Below are 23,001 nucleotides of genomic sequence, written 5' to 3'. Positions count from 1 at the left end.
CATCCTTGCTAATAAGTGGAGCTGGGATTTGAATTTTGCTTTGTCTGAATCCAAATGTATGCTTTCTCCAAAATTTCAGGTTGCCTTTGGGTACAAGCTTCAACCTGTTCCCTCTGGAACTGTGTGGGAACTCGTGTTATTTTGAAAAAACAGCAAGTGAACATTCACTGAGCCTTGCTGTGTAACTGAAATGTTTGCAACCCCCAGTCGGAGCAGGTGTGCTGAGTTGCACTTACCCGATGATGTTTGTGCCCAAACCAAAGATCCCTATCAAGGCAACGTGTAAAATATGAGCTTGAGAAGAAGCCGCGATGGCCTTCTCCTTCTTCTTTTTTGAACTCACCAGAATTTCTATATCAGAAAATGCTGTGTGCTTTGCAGGAGTCCCCTGGGAGTTTGTGTACGGGACCCAAAGATACTGCTCTTACATCATGTTTCAAACTCCTCATCTGGATTTGCTCTCAGAGTCCGAGGCTCATTCTTTGAAATTTCTTCAATGATAGCAAATATTTGCTCTTTTCGAGTAGATCTGATTTTGGGAGACAGCCCTTGGGAGCTACACCCTGCGAATAAGGTGGGTAACCAAGCTAGATTATATTTTGAGTCAAAAACAAGTTGTGAATAGAATGCGGTGATACTGGTAGCTTATTAAACTGCCTGAAGGATGTTGTATAAAGATTCTAGAAGCGCTTTGACTAACGTCTGCAATGGAAACGTGCACCAACTAACAAGGGGAATGGTTATTTGATCCCATTTAGCTGTGCTTTGACAGAGGAAAAAAAAGTTGTACCTTAATTTTAGAGCCACAGCTTGAATGATTACTTTGGGTGCTGTCTTCTGCAACAACACCCTGCATTGTTATGAATTATAGCTCTGTAATAAACTGAACCAGGATGTAAATGTTTGCTAGATGAACATAGTTACATAGGGCAAACAAACCAAGATACAGACGACAGTTGAGAATCCTGAGAACCTAACAAACAGTCACTGAAACAAAAAGCAGTATGTTATGTTATGTTAAAACAGTTAGAGAGAAGATAGATATTGAGAATAACAGTGGGGGAAGTGATGATTTTATGGTTTTGGCTATAAGAGGGCAGCTAAAAGATGTTTGAAATGATATTCTCATCTGGTCAGGAAAGCTGTTGTTTATAATGAATTAAAATGCAAAAGGAGGAAGTCATTCATGTGATTTCTAGCCTGTGGTACTTCTAAGATATTTTTTTATTGTTTAGAATTTTAAAGGGTATTTTATATGGATGTATTTTTATACTGATGTATTATACATCAGAATTAAGCTCTTTCTCTTACCAAGAGCTAACATTTTATAATCCCCATCATGAAATCTCTCAATCAGAAGGAATGCATGTTTTGGTTTAATACAGTTGTTCATCACTTAGTGGGGAGCTGGGTAAGAATAATTACAGTATGACTAATGCTCTGGGTTGAAACTCAAAGCCTTCAGACAAGGTTTTAGTACATATTTTCCATCTTTGGAACCCACTGAAATATTTTATTTTATTAGGTGGCATATAACAAATGACCGTCTGAGGGTCTGTGTAAACATTACAAGCTACCCACTAAATCTAAACCATTTCCGTTAGTAAACTAACTGTAAGAAGGGAGATCTCTTACTAACCCAGGGTAGAAATAATTTACTAAATAATTGATATGGCAGACTTTCCAAGATTTACTATTCATTACAATTACCAGTGTCTTTAAGTGTTCTCTCTGGTATAAAGGGCAGAGCATCTTGGCAATGAGCAAGAATACCACTTATGCGTGAGTTCAGGGTACACAGACAGTTGTCACATTATTTAAAAATCTCAATAAAAGCGATCATTGTTCTCAGGAGACTGTTAAAGAGAAAATAAATTGTTTTTCTGCCCTGTCAGAGGACATTTCAAATGAAGGTGTTCTTGAGAAAGCAAGTCTTTAACTTTATCGGACTGTGTTTGCCTGGGAATCTCAGAGGAGGAGCGCTCAGGAGAGAGAAAGGAACCTTGGGGCTTGGGCTGCCCCTCCGTCCCGACAGTGGCCCAGCTCTCACTGTTGGGAGACAGTGGTGTGAAGATCCAGGATCCATGAACAGGGTGAATCTTTGTTTGGCTTTTCGTGGGCCATAGAATTTCATTAAGCAGCTGAGGTCTTGTTGGCTGTAAAATATACTTCACAATGTTTACCACGTTAGGGCTCTTGTGAAGATTAGATGAGAGAATCAATCTATTGTTCAGCAAATGGTTCTGGAGTGACATGTAGTGCCTGAGATGCACCAGTGAGCAAGGCCAGGCCCTGGGCCTCGATGGTCTCTCCACTGGATGTTACAGGGCTGCTTGGTGAGCACTGTGGCAGTTTTCACATAAGGGGCTGTGGGAGCTCATGGGAGGGCACCAACCCCAGCTTGTAGCGGTCATGGAAGGCTTCCCGGAATAGGGCTCATAACAAGGATCTGCTTCCTCCTAGGCCCTCCGTACCTGAGCTTTTCTTCCTTCCTACCACACTGACTTCTCCGGGACTCCCCACCTCTATCCCAAGGCTTTACTATACAGCATCAGAACTGACACCGAGCTATTTGGGTTGGTGTGTGTGTGTATGTGTGTGTGTGTGTGTGTGTGTGTGTGTGTGTGTGTAAGCATGTAGTATATGTGTGTATTTGAAGTCATTTTCTTCTACCCTTTACACTAATCCTGTCTGTTAAAAGAATGAGGATGACGGGGAAAGAGGGAGGGAGGGAGAGAGAAGAGGAAAAAGAGAGATTTCCATGAAAGGAAGAAAGTTAGATAGCTGTCTGCAACCCCCTCCCAACCCCCACCAAGAAAATCCCCTCTGAGAATAAATTATATGTGAAGATTAGAAGTGTGTAAAAGGTAGTAGGAAAAACTGTTTCTTGCCCTCCGGAGCAGGAGGAAACAAAGCTTGATTATATGAGAACACTGAAAACTATAATTACATACACTGCGAGAGCAAGTCCATCAAAAGAGGAAGGGTGGTCAGACGGGGAGCCAAGAGGGAAAGGGGAGTCTTACAGCCAGATGTGGTAATGCCCTTCCCAGAACCATCTTGGATGAGGTGGGAGTGCTTGGGCCTGCAGACACACCCTATCTATCCTGACCCTGGAGTATGCAGGCCCTTTTGTGGAAAAAATGTACAAAGCCTGAGGCCCTGAACTTATAACCCATGGTTGTGGTTCCTCTTGCTTCGTTTCCCAAAGGGCAGAGTCTCATCTCACCTTCTATTGGAGGTGGAGGGGGTGTTGTCCATGAAGGCAGCTGTCCTTGCAGAACTCCTCTGCTTTCTCAAAGGACACTGAGAAAACCACTGGATCTCTAGCTGGAAGTACAACCAATTTTGAATTCTTTGTCCTCCCAAATCTTTTAGAAGCTCTGATGAAAAAACTCTTTTATCCTCAATTTTCTAAAGCATATCTGAAGTTGGTCTTCATTTCTGCATTAAATTGTCTCATCAAAGCAGTGTCCCTACCCTATGTGCTCCCTGGAATTGTTTAAGTGAACTTGCATGAAATAAAATCAGGCTACACTGAGGGAAAATGTAAGGAAGCACTTCACAAGACATGTTTAGAGGCTCACAAGGCTCTGTTTAGTTTACGGATGGTGTGTCCGTTCAATCGTGATGTGCTTTCTCTGAGAATTCAAGTGCCAAGTTTCTCCTTAGTCTCAGCACCTCGGAAAGCCAGGAAGTGCAACACACCTTTTTATCCAGCGGGCACTCTATTTTCTATATGGGAGTGTTTGCCGCTTCATACTGGTTGCTTAAAAGCTTAGAACCACATCACATACATTTTTCTGTATCAATCTCACTCCTGGTTTTAGCTTAATTTTCTGTCTTCTTTTCTTTTGGCCTCATCTTTTCATTTCTTTTTAAAACTTTTGTTTTATCTTCGTATGGTATATGTGTTTTTATTAGCTGCTCCAAATCTTTAAATAACACAAACCAGAGGTAAGTAAAGTATCCATCAGCCATATGTGATCATGATGGTGATCTGACTTTCCATGGAGAATTTTCTAGAAGAAGATAATGTGCTTGTCGGAGGGCTCAATGATCTCCCCTGGCAAACTGAGTTCTTACTGAGCATTAACAAATGGACACTTGGGCTCATGTAAGAGTCTCTTATGGGCTTAGTAATTGTGTGTCTATCTCTGAGAATATTTATCTTCCTCCGTTTATTCCTGCCACCACAACCCACCAGACACATTAATCCTTTTTCACTCCTTTAAACATGCCGCGCTCTTTCCCACCTCAGGGCCTTTGCACATATTGTTGCTTCTGTTTGGAATGTCGTTCCACCTACTCTCCCCAGGCTCCTGTTTCTCATTATTAGAGTAGTAGTGACATATAGAATGATTAGAATGAGTTTATATTGATGCCCAGGCCCCAGCCTAGACAAATTAAATTAGAATCTCTGGGGGTGGAGTGGGGCTTACGTACCGGTACTTTTAAAACCTTCTCAGATGATTTTAATTTTTAGCCAGGGGTGAGAGTCATGGCTTCAGGTCTCAGCTTAAATGTCAATTACTCAAATAGGCCCTCCTTGACCACCTCTACGAGGTAGATTTTGTCTTGCTCTCCAGCTCCAGCTTCTTCTCTGATTCCTTTGTAATAGTTAGTATAATTTATAATTATTGGCATTTATTTGAATGTTTTTGTTTGTTTTCCTCACACTGGGATGTAGGTGCTATGAGGGCAGGGAATATGTCTGTCTTGGTCTTTGCACTTTTCTTCAGTGCACGGTATCAGGCACATATGAGTCTGCAATGACAAGGATGGACCGCGAATGATGCCTACTGGCCTGCGGGACCTCCCGGAAGCCAGCCAAGGCTCCTTGGAATATTATGAGAGAATCCATGTCAATGTTCAGTGGCTATTTTAACTGGCAAAATGGCTGCATACACTTGGCTTTTACTGGAATCCTGTGTCCCAGGATTCTTTGTGTGAAAACTTGAATAGATCCTGACTCACAGCATCTCCTCTATGTCCACGTCTTTCTCCTTCACTTGGTTTTGACCATTATGAGTGAGATATTCCATCACGTTCATCTTTGTGTCCTCACCCTACCCCAGCACCCAGCACTGGATCTTGCACATACTAGGGGCTCTATAAACGTTTGTTGACTTGGAGTTGACTTTATCCTTATGGCACGTAGGTATTTTGACCAAGATTTCACCCTGGGCAATAGCATTTATGATTATTCCGGGATTTGAGGTATGGGGCATTGTGATCACATCATGAAAGTTAAATTTGTAGGTTTAGGCAAGTTAACCATAAACAAAATGCAGATGGTCTCTACACCTGGATTGCACTGGAGGACAAAACAAGTAAATTTGTGTTTGGAGGCAAATAATGAAACTCTGAGGAGTCTGAAAACAACTCATAGTCACATCCCTCACAACGCAGGTGCTGGTCCATAAAACGGTAAATGCATGGCAGAGCTGCTTGAGCTCTTGCTGTGGCTGAGTCTGTTTTTTCCAAATTATTATTTTGTAGTTATTAATAAGGCAAAGCAAACCAAACCACCCACCTGTTTGTTCATCAAGTTTTAAGGTACTTTTTCCTAGGCTTAAATTAGCCAAGGCCAGTCAGTGGAATGAACTTTTTCTTCTTTTTTCTGATTGATTTCACTTCCTTAAGGAGTCATCTTAGTTTTTCACTCTTCCTTTCCTCAGTTTTACGTATGTGATTTGCTGGTGGGAAATAGAGCTACGGGGGAGGGAAAATGGTCCCGGGAGGGTTGATATATTAAACACAAATCCAGCCATGCAGCAACGTTTTTATTCTGCCTCTTATCTGGGGAAGTTTTCATATTGTCATGGAGAGAAATGCACATGTGCGCACACACACACACACACACACACACACACACACACACAGCCCTAAACCCACACAAATGAAACCCCTTCTTCGGAGAAGCCGGCTACAGGAAACTGACTTATGCACAGGAACTTGCTAACCTCTTTTGTCACATTTGGATGGTTCCTGCTGCCTCAGTCACCACACACACTCAACTCAACCATTTTGGACTGGAATCTCTACCAGCCCAGCTCTTACATTTTTAGTTCTTCCAGTGTGAACCAGTTATACTCTTGGGGAGGAAGAAGAGATTGATCTTAGAAAGAAATCAAAGCAGTGAAAGGGCTTGGCTGCTTTTGCTTTTATTAACCTGTACCGAACAACTTTGACTTCCGGAGTCAGTCATTTTGCTGTCAAGAAATGTCTTTAGCTTTCAACAACAGGTAAGACTTTTGCTTCTTTAAAAATATTCCTTTGGTACCAAAAGAAATCTTTCTAATTTTACTTAGATTCTACTCTAGGTTAAACATAGTAATTACCCTGTTCTACCTGTTGTAAAGTATGGAACCACATTATGGGAGAAAGTGTAGTTGCTCTGTATCCAGTTACACACCCCAAATCCTAACAAGATGCATATAGTTTTTGAAATATTAAATGTTATAATAGTTGGCTTTTGGCTTTCCAGATATTCTCCTAGAGAATTCATGTGCTTCTTATTGACTAAAACTGAGCTAAAATATTTGGGTAGTTTAGTATGGTGTCAGATGGGTACTAGACTTATTGGGGTGATCACTTTGTAAGGTATATAAATGTCTAATGTTGTACATCTGAAACTAATATAATGTGTGCCAACTGTAACTGAAAAATTAAAAAAAAAGAGTAGTTTATATATCACTCTGCACTTGATGAAGTAAATCTAAAGATCCCCTAAGTTGTGCAAATATGAGTTTAAAAATTTTTTTAATTCAGAAAACAAACAGAACCAAAATACAAATTATATAGATTCAGATGTGGAATTCTTAGCTTGTTTTACCTATTGCCAATACTAAAGTCTTCTTTCTAAAAGCAGTACGTGACATATAAGTATATATTTTTAAATTAAACTAAATTTAGTTTTTGAAGTGGTTTGATTTGGAGACATGCTATGAGGAAACAATCAGTTGCCTGGATTGTAACTAAATAAAGTTTGGGAAATCACTAGTTTTAGGTGCTTCACTAAATTAAAGCTGCCATTGAAATATTCAAATAAGCAACAAGTAGTCAACTATCTTTTATTGATTCTGAGCTGAAGCTGTGGAGGATATAAGAGAAATATAAAGAATTTTCTATATTATATTTGAAGGACCTGATTATCTAGTATCCGTGGTAAGAAGTAAAATTCAGGAAGCAGTGGAAGATGGGAAATAAGTGATGAATGGGACGCCATAGGCTATGTGAATTATAGGAGTTCCAAGAAGGGGATTTGAAAGTAAGCTGGAATAGTCTGGAAGACATGGGTCTTGGAAAGACATGAGATATGAGGAGAAGTAGAAGAAGGTTTATTCACACTGAGAGGACTCTGTGGGCAGAGGCACAAAGGTGAGACCGACTAGGGGATGACCAGCCCAGCTGAGGAGACTGGCCCAGGAAAAGAGGGAAGTCTGTTTTACACATTGTCAGGCAATATGCTTGGAAAATTAGGGTGGGGACAGGTCATGGAGGGCCTTGCGAGGAGGCTGAGGAGAACAGACTCCATTCAGTAGTTTTCTAGTTTTCTCACGCCGTTAGGTTCCTTTTTCTCAGCTTTCACAGCTCTAACAGAATTCTGTGTGAGAGCGAGCCTGGAGATGCTTGCCTCTTACCCTTGTTGCTGCTTTATGCATCTATACATCTGTGTCCTCCACTTGTTCTCTACTGTCTTCCCTTAGTACACCATTTCTGTCGAGAAAGTGTTGTGTGGCTTCAGGTACCTGTAAGGCCTCCATTTCTGGTTAGTACATTTTAAGGAGACCCTTTAATCACCCAGTATTAAAGTAAGAGGACAAGTTGTTGGACTGATTACAAGCAAGTCTCTAGTCTTCAAAAGCCAGTTCAAAAATTCCATGAAATATTACTGCCTTTGCATATCTGAATGGGGTATTATGGATTTGCTGCTGCTCTTTTCCTAATGATTTGCAGCACTTTTGTTTTCTGGACCATGAAATATCAGTGTCCACATAATAGCAGAATTACAGTATGGTGAATAAGAACTCAGACTTTGGCACCAGATTGCCTTGTGTTGAAGCCTGGAATTATTGCTTCTGAGCTGTGGGAATGTCAGACACATTACTTCTCCAATCTTGAGATTAAAAAAAAACCTCTGTAACGTTCAATAATAACTGAAAATACCTACTTCAGAGAGTTAGTGTAGGGATAAAATGAAATAAAAATATATAAAGTATTTAGCCTAGTGCCTGGCATAAAATAAACTCTCATTTTATGATTCTTATTAAGGACTCAGCTGAGGACACTAGGTGATATGGTCCCTGGCCTGTGAATGAGATGTCTGTATAGTAAATGGGGCTGATGGGCAGAGGCTTGGCAATCATAGCTATGGAATAGGTACATGGTTGGATGTTTGGGTGTTTTATAGCGATAATGAATATGAAAAAGAGAAAACAATAAGAAATTGATATTTTAAGCCTTTCCATATCAGATTATCAGACTTATAAGTCACTCTCTGAGTGTCTGCCATGTTGTTTTGGGCCCTGGTGGCTGATGTTCTCTGAATGTTTGGGTGCAATTCCAGTGGTGCTTGGAAACAGAGGCAGAGAGGGTGACTCTTCTTCCATAGCTAGCTTAAATTAAATATTTAATTTTATTATATTTTTAATTTTAGTGCTAGCAAGGCACAGCTAAGAATCCATTTTTATTCAGGAGTTGGGACCATTTTGACAATGAGTGCCCAAAGTGCTTATTTGGGTTCTAGATGTGTGGGTCTGAGTGAAAGCCAAGATTAAAAAGCATCCTGCTTTCCAGTTCCACACTCTAGATTAGAGATTCTTTGGGGTTAGCAAGTCCCCTTTAAAAAATGCAAACATGGCTTGTATGTTCATTATGCAGGGGGTTCTCAATTACACATACAGATTACTACGGCCAAGTAGTAACATTATTTTCCTTCTAGAGCCCTACTGATAATATAAGAGAGGAAAGTTTAGGCTTTGTGTGTGGAAAGGGGTGGACACAAGTTAGGATGGGTGCCAAAGTGGAGCATGTTGCAAGTCACCAGGACAGTACTGGGTGCTGGGATGGGCAGGGAGAGATGGGAAGCTCAACTAGAGGGAGGTGAGAGGGTACCAGCAACCAAGACTCCTCCTAGCTCTTTTGTCATTTTACTCTAGCACCTGCTTGAATGCCTTGAACAACTTCTTGACACCTTGCATAAGAAGATGTCATTCTGTCCCCTGGATGTGGACAGTTGTTCGGAGACAATTTGATTTGTCTGGTTCTGGCCCAGAATGGTGGTTCCTAAAGTTGGTTGGACATCAAAACCACTGGGAGCTTTGAAAAACTAGCAGTTCTCATGTGTCACATCCCAGCCCTGGAGTGAGGTCCAGGAATCCATGTGGTAATAACTATAAACCCTTTTGCCCTAGGTGACTTGGAGGCAATTGTTCTACAGGTGCATTTGGAAGTTATTAATCCAGAACTCTTTTACCAGGCCCCTGAGCACCGACATGGTAAGTTGAGTAAGCGCTCAGATGAGGGAAAAGGGTCTTCCCTCTATTGTGATTAATATGATCACACAAAAATATTTTCCTTTGTTTTGAATTTATTTCTTAGAAGAATTCCTGGGAGTGGGATGACTGAGTCAAGGTGTGAGCATGTTTAGAGTTTTTGTCAACCATATTTACATTTTAACACGCATTATGTAGGGTGCCACTTTAAACATTTTGAAGTGTTATTTACAAGTAGAGACTTCTCATTATTACTCAGGGAGAGCCCAAAGAAAGGAATTTCATTTCAGTGGAGAAAGTGCCAAATCTCCCATTTCTCTTTTCCTCTAAAGCAGAATACTAATGCATTACTTTCAGAAGAAAATTTCAAGCATTACACAATGCTCAATTTCTTCTTAGAGCATTAGTGGCAGCCTTCTTATCTCTACACTTAGTTTCTTGTGAAACCGAAGTCAGCAGTGACCTCTTCCCTATTTCGTAGAAAAGAAAAGAGTGGTTAAGTAACCTGCAGTACAGTTCTCATCACATTTGCCATGAGAACTGTACTTATCCATTTAGTCATTGTTTGAGTAAATAAATGATTGAGTAGTTTTTATAGGTGACTCCATGGAAAAATGCTAGTAAGATGAATGCATGAAGGGAGTATTGTCCAAATTGGGGGAGGGTGGGCAAAATTAATTGACCCAGATAGAACTTCTGCTCTTTCATTTGTTTTATTCATTATGTGTTTGTGTAATCTGCTAACCTAAAAGCATGGTTACTGTTTGTGACACAGAGGGAATGAGGTGAATTTTCAATGGCTTCAATTACAAAAAAAGAAAAGGATATGCGCTTGCAAAATATCGAGTGCACTGTGGTGTATGAGAGCCTGCCTGTACTTGCAATAGGTGATTGTAATATTTCCAGAACTTTCGCAGGCCAGTTGTTAAACACATTCATTAAAATTAAATTATATAACTCACAGTAATAAGTTATATTAAAAATAAAGGTAAGAAATACTCAAAACTCATTCCTAATTATTTACATTTTACTATTATCTATGCTCTTGAAGTTACTTACTCCAATTTATCTGTAGGATAGAAATATTATGTAATGGTATGCATCTTTTTCCAACATTGGATTTAGTGATTCAATGTTGGTAGCTTGAAATTGGCCAGGATAGGAGTATTTACACTATGGAAATTGGCAAACACTATAAATCAGGCCCTTCATATTCTTTTTTTTTGAGGCAAGCCTGTTAAACATTTACCAGCATACCACCAAGAAACTATAAAATATGGCAACTTGGCAATGTGTCAAGAGCCATTAAAATACTCGTATACTTTGATCCATTAATTCTATCTCTGGGAATTTATTCTAAGTAAATAATTCAAAGAAGGAGAAAATAACATGCAAAAATACGTTCATTGTATTATCATTTATAACAGCAAAATCTGAGAATAACCTACATAAGCAATAGTGATTCTGGCAGCATTAATTCCACGGAATATATTGTAATGATTAAAGGTCACAGTTATGGTAGTTATGTAAATATGTTTCACATGGTGTTAAATTTGAAAAGCAGGGTTAAAAATTTCACTTATAGTGGTTTTGTTTTGAATGAGTATTAAATGTGAAGATAAAAAAATGAAAGCATTATGTGTTAGAATGGTAAAACAGAATTTTGTTTTTATTTCATTTATTATAGTAGTGGTATGTGTACTTTAAAAAATGCGGAGAAAGACTGCATATAGGGGATCTTAAGTAGTTTTATATTTAAGGGGCAGGCTATGAGGAGTTTTATGGACTAGATGGGGGCTTGCCTTTGACCAGCAGATGTGTTCTGTGAATCCCTGGGCAGGGTGTTGTGAAGGGAGTTTGGATCCAGGCAGTCTGGGGTGTATGTGCTAAGGGGGTTTCTTTAGGGCAGCACAGGAAGGAGGAAGTGACTGGCTCTGTACTGAGGACTTGCTAACGCAGATTACAGAGGCTGAGAAATAGCCCATAGAAGAGCTACCAGCAAAGACCAGAGAGAGAGGAGAGAACCTTTCTTAGGAAAATACAGGGAAATGCTGATCTCAGACATAAGCAAGATGGTGAGAAAATGGTTCCACTTAGATTAAAAAACAATAGGGCTCAAACCAGAGAGGAAATTCCTCTTCTAAATCTTGGGTTCTCGAATTTTAGTGAGTTTTAAGCATCGTCTGGATGGATGGGGAATATGTTAACAAATGCAGCATGCTAGGTTCCACCTCCATGGATTCTGATCCAGTTGGTCTGGGGGTTGGCAGAAATATGCACAGTTTACAAGTCTTCCCATCCCATAAAGATTCTGATACAAGTGGTCTGCAGATCATACTTCGAGAAGCATTGAAGGGAGTAGTTTGGTTTGGCCCAGGGAATGTATATCTGTGTGTGTGTGTGTGTGTGTGTGTGCGTGTGCGTGCGTGTGCGTGTGTTGGGGATGAGGCTTTTCCCTTGAGGCTTAGGATCTAAGGGCTTATAATATAAAAGGGGTGTGACAACAGAGAAAGCCCAGAAAGGACAAGTTATTGTGTTAAATTTATAGAAACAAACTAAAACCAGGAGGCTGTACTTGTGATACTCCTTAAAGGAATATCGTTTGTACCACAAAATTCCCTTCCACAGTTAAACAGGCCTTTGGACTAACTGAAGGTAGCTGTGAGTGGGGGAACTACAAACGGGTAGAGAGAAATGATCATAGGGAGAGTCCGGGGCCCAGAAACATTTTATTTCAAACCACTGGGAAGTAGTAATTAAGAAAAAACTTGAGTAGAATATGCGGTGCTTTGTCCACAAAACATTTTGGGCCTTAGTGTATGATAACATTACATCAAAGTACAAAAAAAGATCTAATTTTTGGTGAAATGTAGTACTTTAACTATAGAACTTTAGCAATCAAAATAGTAGTAACAGTTAGACATATGCCGTAACAACAGTATGTTACAAAATAAACATACTGAAAGTAAATGATATCGCGGTAGCAGATGCCATGGTACTGACATTAGTGACTTCACCCGGCTGTGGAAGAATTTAGTGATGGTAATAAACTCTCAAATAGTCTTTAATATCTTGGGTTCTTCCAACTTTGCACTGAAGATGATTCTTTTCCTTTAAAAATGTTTTCACATTGCCTGTCCTCAGGGTCATTAGTCTCTTGGGACATTGCATGATAAAACAAGGATAGATCAACAAACCTTCTTAGCTCTGGGGGCGCCACTCAGGGTTCGTTAGATGTGCAAAGGTCTGACACATGAAGTCAGACCTCCTTTCACAAGCACCTGCTGACTGTCCTGTTCCCAACTTAACAGGTTCATGGACTGATTGGCTTACCCTTAGAGCAGTGTTTTCTAATCACTGTTTTTTGGTCACACATTCCTTTGAGAATTTGATGAGAACCAAAGACCTTCCATATGTAGGAACGTGTACATTGGCTGTATAATTTTAGGAGATTTAGGGATCCTCTAAAACCCATCCAGGACTCCCGGTAGTCCAGCAGGCTCATGTTAAGAACTCGCACTTCAGAGGCTGTCGATAGAGCTGAAGAAGGCTTGCAGAGGTGGAGAAAGTTCTGGTTATTGCTGGTGTAGGATTTAGCTGCTAAAGAGAAATGCTGACTCTTAAATTGATGACTAAAATGAGTACAGGGTGGCAGATGTGTGTGTAGTTTTATAGCACTGGATCCTTAAGTTGAGTAAACATGTGGGGCTAGAGTTGGATCTTTTCAGAGAATATGTGACTAATGTTTTAAGTCCTGAATTCTGAATTCTCTCATGTGAAGCTAGAGTCAATTCCCACTTGGGAAAGCCATCTCTCGAGATTCTAGTTTAATGTCTTATTTACTGTCATGTAGTCCCCAGATGGCATAAGAAATACTGGCTATAAAAAACCGATTTGGCCAACTCCAGAGTGTAGCAAGTGGTGTGGGGTAAACTGACACCCCTCAAATGCTGGATACCTAGCCAGGCTGCTTTTGTATGTAATATGCTTGCTGCTGAGTGTAAAATGTAGGTTTTCCTATCTGAAGCTGAACATCTGTTAGGCCCTGATGACTTTGGAGATTGTTCTTTTCCTGTGTAGCCCTTAGGCCACGGAAGCCCTGTTAGCCATCTTCCGTTAGTGGGTACCAGACTTGCAATTTGGGGAACTGGGTGTTTCAGCTAAAAGCTCATGCCTTGTTAATCTCCTCTGCACTTGGACTGTGATTGGGGCTTAGGCAGGGTATGCTTTATCCCAAACCCATCTGTTTAAACTAGCCAACTCTGTGGAAATTGATAAGACTACGTTATCATGTCACAGTCATAGAATGGAGAAATACAGGATGGGGAGTGGAAATGTACCCTATCTTCAACCCTTCAGAGAAAAAGTATGTGCAATTGGCTAAATAAATTGTGAAATATGGTTCAGGCTCCTCTTGATCTGGCATAATGTAAGAATTATAAATCTTTTCTTTGAAGTAGTAAAGGAAAATCTATAAGAAATATGAGTCTATTTAAGTAATTAGTGTATCTCAACTTCTACAACCATTTTAATTATTGTACACCCATAACTGCCAATTTCAGTTTAATGTACCTGATGCATTTTTCAATGTGTTTTGATTTAATACATTCAATGCATTTTAATAATAATACCGCATCATAGAATTCTCAGTTACCGCCAACAAACAGAAATCGTCCATGTACACCAAAGGCCGGTAGCAAGCTCTCTACCCATCTTGTCTCCTGGAGAGAGGTTCTGCTGCTTTGTCACTACACCAGGTGACCTAGTTGCTGATGCAGGGAGCTGACTGGCACGTATCTCTTCCTCGATGCTTTTCCTTTCTTTCACAGGATCCTTTCTTTTGGGCAGGATCCCTACTTTTCCTTTACTTTCTGCATTGTTTTCCAGCTGTCACCTTCCCGAGCACTTCCAAATACACATATCTCATCATGAACCTTTTTCTCAATTGCCACAAAGAATTCTGCCTTTCTTTGTTCCAGTTGTGAGCTGAAAATAATCTCAACCATGATTGAGAAGTTTAAGAATGCCTGTGATTATTTTTTCTAATCAAGAAAAGGAAAGCCATATATTTTGATTCAAATTTAAATGACGTAAAACTACTGCCGTCAACTACAAAAGCCCTTAAAGGGTCTAGAAATCCCATTCAGAATATATGTATATATTTTTTTTGTATAAAATCTGGTTTCCTCAAGCTCCAATGTCTTTGGGTAGTAACTTGCTGAAATTTATATTGATAGTCTTTTTCTCTTTCTTCCTCGGGTTGTAAGAAGGAAGTAGAAAGCGGTGTTGGACGTATATACAGGAAATAGGAAGGGAAATGGCAGAGAAACCTTACATATTGACAGTACCACAATTTCCTGCATCTGCTAAAATAATATTGTCACTATATTCCTACACACAGAATATCTGGTAATATTAGAGAAATATCTGTAATCTCGAGTTTAAAAATATAATACATAATAATACATGTACATTGTAGCAAGTGTGGCATATGCCACCTAACTTAAATATTTTATTTGTAAATAGTAAGATTTCATGTATTAAAAATGCCATCGTCTAGTGCTTTCCCTGCAAAATGTGTAAAATCTATAGAAGGAAACTTCAAGTAAACATTGCTTCCTAATGTAATAGAAATAACAGCTGATGCTTAAAAGGATCATTTGATTAATAAAGGACAACTATGTGTCTTTTCTGAATCCTGTAGCTATCTTTTCTTTCTTTTCATCTTCTACATTTCAGGCAAAGCAATTTCGAAATGTAGGTTGTGACAATATTTCTATTAAATTCTAGAGCCATGAAAATACATGGACAGTTTTTGCATGGCAGCAGAGGAGTTCTACGTAAAACTTGGATCAAAATTCAAAACTCAAACCCGTAATTTTGGATTTCCCCAATGGCTGTCCATTTGACATGTCATCCAGGAAAGACCCAACACACATACGAGAGTACATGGAAGGAAAAGTAAAAGTTTCTCTTCCAGTAGGGACTAGACTTTTGTGGTTTTCCAGCTTAAAAACTAGATTGTACAATTTTGCTCATGAAAAAAATCACCAGTGTTTTCAGCCGAAGTTCATGTTCACTTTTTTTTGACTTGTGACCAACCAATCTTATGAAGTTACATTATCTTAAAGCTTCCTCTAATTTACTGGTCTTTTCTTTAAAGGGCTGAAATCATCAGACTTTTAAAGGTTTCCTACATTCATTCACACTATTTGGAATTTAAATGTTATTGCTTCTTTCTTTATATATTTGGTCATAACTAGATTTATTTCACAACAGGTGTGTAGCACATTATTTTATTTACCAATTATAATTACTTTTCATTTCTTTGCCAAATTTGAGAGTGCTTAACAATTCTTAAATACTAGATCTTTAACAAACTAATTACTTGGGTAAAATGCAGGATAAATAACAAAATAAATTCCATTACCTTCAGTCTTATCAAACTCTTTAAAATTATTATCAAGTTTTTTCTTTTGCTATAAAATATTAGCCAAAGCACAATTTGTAAACAGTATCACCAGGCAGTCAGAAAAAAAAGTTGAATGATCCCTTATTCTTGTCATTTAATATGCTCTGTTCTAGATTATCATTTTGAATTATTTCAGATGGCTTTAGGAAGACCTCGTTTCAGAAAAATTGCAAGTATGAATGAATAGCCTTCTAATATTCATAGCTTTTGACCCCTTCTAAGAATTATTCTGTGTGTGTGTGTGTGTGTGTGTGTGTGTGTGTGTACTCACCTTTGTATCGTCAGTGTTAAATATAGTGTCTGGCATACTATAGGGATTCAATATTCATTTAATTAATCATCTATGTTGGGAAAATATTTCACTTAATCTAAATATCTAGCATTAAGGCATTGAGTAAAATAAATTATTACATAGTTTTACAACAGAATATTATACACCTTTAGAAAATAATGTCAGTCAACATTTCTTGACTTGTAATGACATTTACAATAAATTAAGATCAAGTTACAAAAAACGATTTTATTTTATATAATTTTAATAAATTTAAAAATATTTCCAGAATATAATCTACATTATAATATTGAAAGTGATATGTATGAGTTATGAGATTCACCTGTTTATTTTTATTCATTTGTATTTTCAAAACTTTCTTCAATGGCTGTGTACTAAAGTCCTAGAATAAAATAAGTGAATTTTTATAAAATTATAAAGTAAGGAAAGTTTTTCTAACAATAACAGCAAAAACCATTAGGGAAAAGATTAAAGTTATATAAAAATGGAAATTTTCTATTTTATACCATAAACTATAATTTTAGCTTTGAGGTTATGTTGAAAAAGGACAGGGGTGGCGGGTTGGCTCAGTGGTTGGAGCAGGGTGCTCATGGCACCACGGTTGCCGGTTCGATTCCCACATAGTCCAGTGAGCTGCGCCCTCCACAACTAGATTGAAAACAATGACTTGACCTGGAGCTGATGGGTCCTGGAAAAACGCACTGTTCCCCAATAAAAATTTTTAAAAAAGAAAAAGAAAGAAAAAGGACAGTCTTTGTATTTTAGGGATACATATTGAAATATTTATAGACTAAATGCTACAATGTATGGGATTTTCTTCAACATATCAGGAGTTGGGAAGAAGATAGGGAACTGAGTGGAGGGAGATAAAACAAGATTAGGCATGAGTTGATAATTGTTGATGCTGGATGATGAACAAATGGATTATATATGTATGTATTATTTCTACTTTTTGTATGTGTTTTAAAGTTTACATCATGTAAAATTTTTTTAAATTCATTGGGGGAGGGGTAACATTGGTTTTATAAATTTTAGGTGTACAGCTTTATAATGCAATAGCTGTATTATATTGAGTGCTCACCACCCAAAGTCTAGTCTGCTTCTGTCACCAAATATTTGACCTCTTTTACCCTCTCAGTCCTCTCCTTTTCCCCCTTCCCCTCTGGTAACTACCATTTTGTTGTCTGTATCTTATTATTTGTTCGTTCGTTTGTTGCTTCTTGTTTTATATCTCATATATGAATTAATAAGAATTATTCTTAAGAAAATAATAAGAGGTGTTTTATAATAAGGGCAAAGCTTTTCAACTCAATGATTTTCTTTTGTAATATAGAAATCTAAAATCCACCTAAAATGTCCAACAGAAAGATATGATTAAATAAATTGTATTTCAGCTTATTAAATATTCATTAAAATATTTTTGAAGACTGTTTAATGACAAGTGAAAAAAATCAGAATATACTATTATATATTTTTGTTTATAAGACCTATATATTTTTATACATGAATTTAGAATATGAAAGTAGATAAACCGATATGTTCAAAGTCACCATCAGTTTAAAAACTAGATTATGTAATTGTACTCATGAAAAAATCACATATCATGAAAAGATTACATGTGATTTAAAAATGATTTTCATTTTTTCTGTATTTTCTGTAATTAGCATACATTATTTTTATAATAAAAAGGTCAATTTATAGTGTGAGGTTAATAATGAAACTAGTAAAATGATTTTTCTATGAGGGTTATATTAACATAATGAGGGAAACCTAATGCTTTGAAAGCCCTAAGCCTATAATTAAATTTTATCCCTTAAGATTTAGAGGGTATTTTAGATTTAGAGGGATGTCGAGTTTTTTTTTTTATTTTGAACCTTGATAAGCCATAAAAAAAATCACTTTTAATGTGAGATGTTAGAGTTATTAAATAAATATATGAGTGGTTTATGTTTTTTTTTAAAATATGAAAGAATTAGCTTTTGCTAGTAATGGAATTTAATAAAATGTAAAATATTTAAGTGATGAACATAAATGATTATTTAAAAAATTTTAACATGTGAAAAAATTTCCCAAAGGGATCTTTTAAGAAGCACGTATGTTTTATGCATCTTAAATATTTAATTTAGAAATAATTGACTTTCAAATATTTTAAAAGACCCAACTACTACACAAATCATAAATGTATTTATTTTGGTATTAAGAAGATAAATTATCTTATAGCCTTTCGTGACCATTTTTTCTACACAGTAATATCAAATTTTGAGAAGTTTATTAGTTTCAAATGCCAAATATTACTTAGAATATTTTAAAATTATTCAAAAAGTTGATTGATTTAGTGAAGGAGAAAGTTTTCCTTTTAAAACTTGAGTGAAATCTTGTTTTGGATGTGTGTAATATTCCCAAATACATTTTTTGTTTATTTTTGTGTGTGTTTCTCTCTGGCTTTGGTTTAACAATAACTCACAGTCATGTCAGATAGTTATTGTTCATGAGATAGACATCCTATCAGTTAACAATACCTGACTAACGGTAACTTTAAAAAATTTGGATTTATTTCTCCCACATAACAAGAAGTCTGGAAGTCTGCATGTCTGTCGCTGGTTCAGTGGCTCAGACTGTGACTGTCTTGTTTTTTGTCATGGTTGCAAGACGGTTGCTGCACCTTAGAGCCGTGTGCCTTATCGAGAGGTGTAGAGATGGGTGGAGGTGGAAAGGAAGCTGACTTGGCAGTAGCTGTAGCTTTTTGTAGGAAAACAAGAGTTTTTCCAGAGACCTCCAGAACAGTGACCAGCTTCTGTGTCATTGCTAGAACTGGGTTACATGGCCACCTCAGCTATGAGGAAGACAGGGAAACAGGAAATAGAATTGGTGTAATTGCCTTAGACCATCCATTCTTAATGGGGAGAGAAGGCAAGGAATGTGGTTGGAGTGGTGGGAGTGGGTGATGGGGTGAGGGTAGACGGTGTGGTGCTGATATCGTCCCCGAGGGGAAGAATATTATTTTGGTGGGAGGAGGGAGAGGGAGAAGAAAATCTTACTCTTTTCATGTTTAAAGTACAGGTATACATACAATATATAACACCGACATACAGTATATCTATGATATTAAAATTTTATGGGTGAGATAATTAGGAAAAAAGTGTCTAAAAATGCTCATAGGGAGGTGATAATGAAAAAAAAAATTTGCAAAATAGTGGCCTAGACGAAGCATGAACATTTTCCTGAGGATTTGTACATTGTCTTACAAACAAAATTAGATTCTATTACTAATGACAAAGAGAAGCACGGATGTTGAGTAGAAAACTAACAATGTCTGTGAGAGATAATGTCATAAATTAAATTAACGAACAACTTATACTATCTTGCAATTGGTAGTCTTCTCTCATTGGACTGTGTATTTTTTTTGTATTTTTTATTGGGGAATATTGGGGAACAGTGTGTTTTTCCAGGACCCATCAGCTCCATGTCAAGTCATTGTTTTCAATCTAGTTGTGGAGGGCGCAGCTCACTGGCCCATGTGGGAATCAAACTGGCGACCTTGGTATTATGAACACTGTGCTCTAACCACTGAGCAAACCGGCTACCCAGTTGAACTTTTTAAGAGTAAGAACTGTGTCCTATTCATCTTTGTATGTTAGTATACTAGTCTCTCTCTCTCTCTCTCTCTCTCTCTCTCTCTATATATATATATATATATATATATATATATATATATATACACACACACACACACACACACACACACACACACACACACACACACACACATATATTAGATTGAATGAAACAAATAACATTGTACCTAACATGTTTATAGCTGGAGTAATTGCCATCAAATATCAATTTGAACATATTACCCTACCCAAAGGCCTTTAGTAGCTTCCAATTCCTTATAGGCAGGTGGTCTAGCTTCTCATTCTCATTTCCTACCACTTCTTCAACTACAGTCTGGGGTCCAGGCACACTGATCTACTTGGCCCCTAAACACATCTTTGGTGTCAGTCTTCTGTGCTTTTGCACATGCAATTCCCTCTCTTGCTACCCTTCAAATTCCTTTCCCCTCCAGGCCCTATTCAAAGTCACTTCCTCTGGGAGTTCTTAGGTGGTTCCACTTGCCTCGAAGACCTTTTTCTTCCTCTCGAAACTTTTCAAATCCTTCCCTCATAGACTAGTTTAGGTCCTGTTTCCTCCATAATTTCTTTACACGGCCCTAGCCCTTATGAATCTCCATCCTTTTTAAATCCTGTTGTGTTGAAGACAAGGTAGCAGAAAACACTGAATAGGAACAACAACAACAATAACAATAACAACAACAACAACAACAAAAAACAAAGATAGTTTAGGGACTTCTAGGACAAAATCAAGCATAACAACATTCACATTATAGGAGCACCAAGAGAAGTGAGGGGACAAGGGATTGAGAACCTATTCGAAGATATAATGACTGAAAACTTCTCTAACCTGGCAAGGAAATAGACATACAAACCCAGGAAACACAGAGAGTCCCAAACAAGTAGGACCCAAACAGGTCCACAAGATGATGCATTATAATTAAAATGGCAAAGATTACAGACAAAGAGAGAATCCTAAAAGCAGCAAGAGAAAAACAACTAGTTACTTACAAGGGATCTCCCACAAGACTATCAGTTGATTTTTTATTAGAAACTTTGCAGACCAGAATGGAGTGGCAGGAAATATTTTAAGTAATGAAAAGCAGGGGGATACAACCAAAACTACTACTCTATCCAATGTTTAAAATTGAAGGAGAGATAAAGAGCTTCCCAGACAAGAAAAAGCTAAAGGAAATCATTACCACCAAGCCACTATTACAAGAAATATTAAAGGGACTTCTTTAAAAAGAAGAAGGGGGAAACAAAATAAGATGAAAAATATGAATAATAAAATGGCAATAACTATGTATCTATCAGTAATCACTTTAAATGTAAATAGATTAAATGTTGCAATCAAAAGACATAGTGTAGCTGAATGGATAAGAAAACAAGACCCATATACTGGGGGTGCCAAAAAAAAGTATACACATGACTTGTATTCATCTTTTGTTATTGGTATAATTTGAGTATTACAATTTTAATACAGCTTTTTCTTTTCTTAAAGTGTGTACACATTTTTTTGGCACCCTCTGTATATGCTGTCTACAAGAGATTCAATTCAGATCGAAAGACACACATAGACTGAGAGTAAAGAGAGGGGAAAAGACATTTCATGCAAATGGAAACAAACAAACAAAAAAGCTGGGGTAGAAATACTTATATCAGACAAAACAGACTTTAAAACGAACTACAATAAGAGACAAAGAAGGACATTACATAATGATAAAAGGATCAATTCAACAAGAGGACATAACCCTAGTAAATATCTATACACCCAACACAGGAGCACCTAAATATATAAAACTAATAATGACTGACATAAAGGGAGATATTGACAGTAATACAATCATAGTAGGGGATTTAACACCATTCTGACACCAGTGGACAGACCTTCCAGACAGAAAATTAATAAGGAAACAGTGGCCTTAAATGACACACTAGACCAGATGGATTTAATTTATATTTTTAAAGCACTTCACCCCCCAAACAACAGAATATGCATTGTTTTCAAGCACACAAGGAATATTTTCCAAGATAAACCACATGTCAGGCCACAAAATAAGTCTCAATAAATTTAAGAAGATTGAAATCATACCAAGCGTCTTCTCTGACCACAATGGTATGCAACTAGACATCAATTACAAGAAAAAAACCCTGAAAAACATACAAACACATGGAGGTTAAATAATAATGGTACTAAACAATGAGTGGGTTAACAATGAGATCAAGGAAGAAAACAAAAAATACCTTGAGACAAACAAAAGTGAAAACACAACAACACTGGGACACAGTGAAAGCAGTCCTAAGAGGGAAATTCATAGCAATTCAGGCCTACATCAAGAAACAAGAAAAATCTGAATAAACAATCTAATTTTACACCTAAGGAAACTAGAAAAAGAATAGCAGACAAAGTCCAAAATTAGCAGAAGGAAGGAAATAATAAAGATCACAGCAGAAATAAATGAAATAGGGTCTAAAAAAGCTATATGGAAGATAAATGAAACCAAGAGTTGGTTCTTTGAAAAGATAAACAAAATTGATAAACCTTTAACCAGAATCATCAAGAAAAAAAGAGAAAGGAACCAAATAAATAAAATCAGAAATGAAAGAGGAGAAGTGACAATGGACACTACACAAATACAAAAATATTTAAGAAAATACTACAAGAAATTATACAAACTGCCAACAAATTCGACCATCTGGAAGAAATGGACAAATTCCTAGAAGCATACAATCTTCCAAGGCTGAATCAAGAAGAAACACAAAATCTGAACTGACCAATTACTACTAATGAAATCAAATCAGTAATCCACAAGCTGCCAACAAACAAAAGTCCAGGACCAGATGGCTTAACAGGTGAATTTTAGCAAACATTCAAGGAAAAATTAATACCTATTTTTCTCAAACTATTCCAAAAATTTCAAGAGGAAGGAAGGCTCCTAAGCTCATTTTATGAGGCTATCATTACCCTGATTCCAAAACCAAAGACATTACAAAAAAAAAAAAGAAAAGTATACATTGATATCCCTGAGAAGCACAGATGCAAAAATCCTCAGTAAAATATTAGCAAACAATAAAAAGATCATACACAACGATCAAGTGGGAATTTACTCCTCGTATGCAAGT

At 37.4% G+C, this 23,001-nt stretch overlaps 1 protein-coding gene across 5 annotated transcripts in view; it reads left to right on the top strand.

The window, feature by feature from the left end:
* The first annotated feature begins 203 nt into the window (after window positions 1-203).
* Window positions 204-23,001, top strand: part of RHOH (ras homolog family member H) — a 48,736-nt gene continuing 25,938 nt past the window's right edge. Inside the window, exons 1-2 of one of the 5 annotated variants that reach the window (XM_019751990.3) lie at window positions 204-574; window positions 9,420-9,503. The gene's annotated coding sequence lies outside the window, so the exon portion shown is untranslated. Of the gene's footprint in view, window positions 575-5,453; window positions 6,249-9,419; window positions 9,504-16,126; window positions 16,146-23,001 lie in introns of those variants that run through there. The other 4 variants (XM_019751989.3, XM_019751991.3, XM_074324582.2 and 1 more) reach the window with 4 other exon arrangements.

The sequence above is a fragment of the Rhinolophus sinicus genome, chromosome 1, assembly GCF_057876585.1.
Source record: "Rhinolophus sinicus isolate RSI-liver-muscle chromosome 1, RSI-T2T, whole genome shotgun sequence".
In the NCBI taxonomy this organism is placed as follows: Eukaryota; Metazoa; Chordata; class Mammalia; order Chiroptera; family Rhinolophidae; genus Rhinolophus; species Rhinolophus sinicus.
Note: the sequence above shows the minus strand (reverse complement) of the source record. Positions and strands in the feature narration are given on the sequence as shown.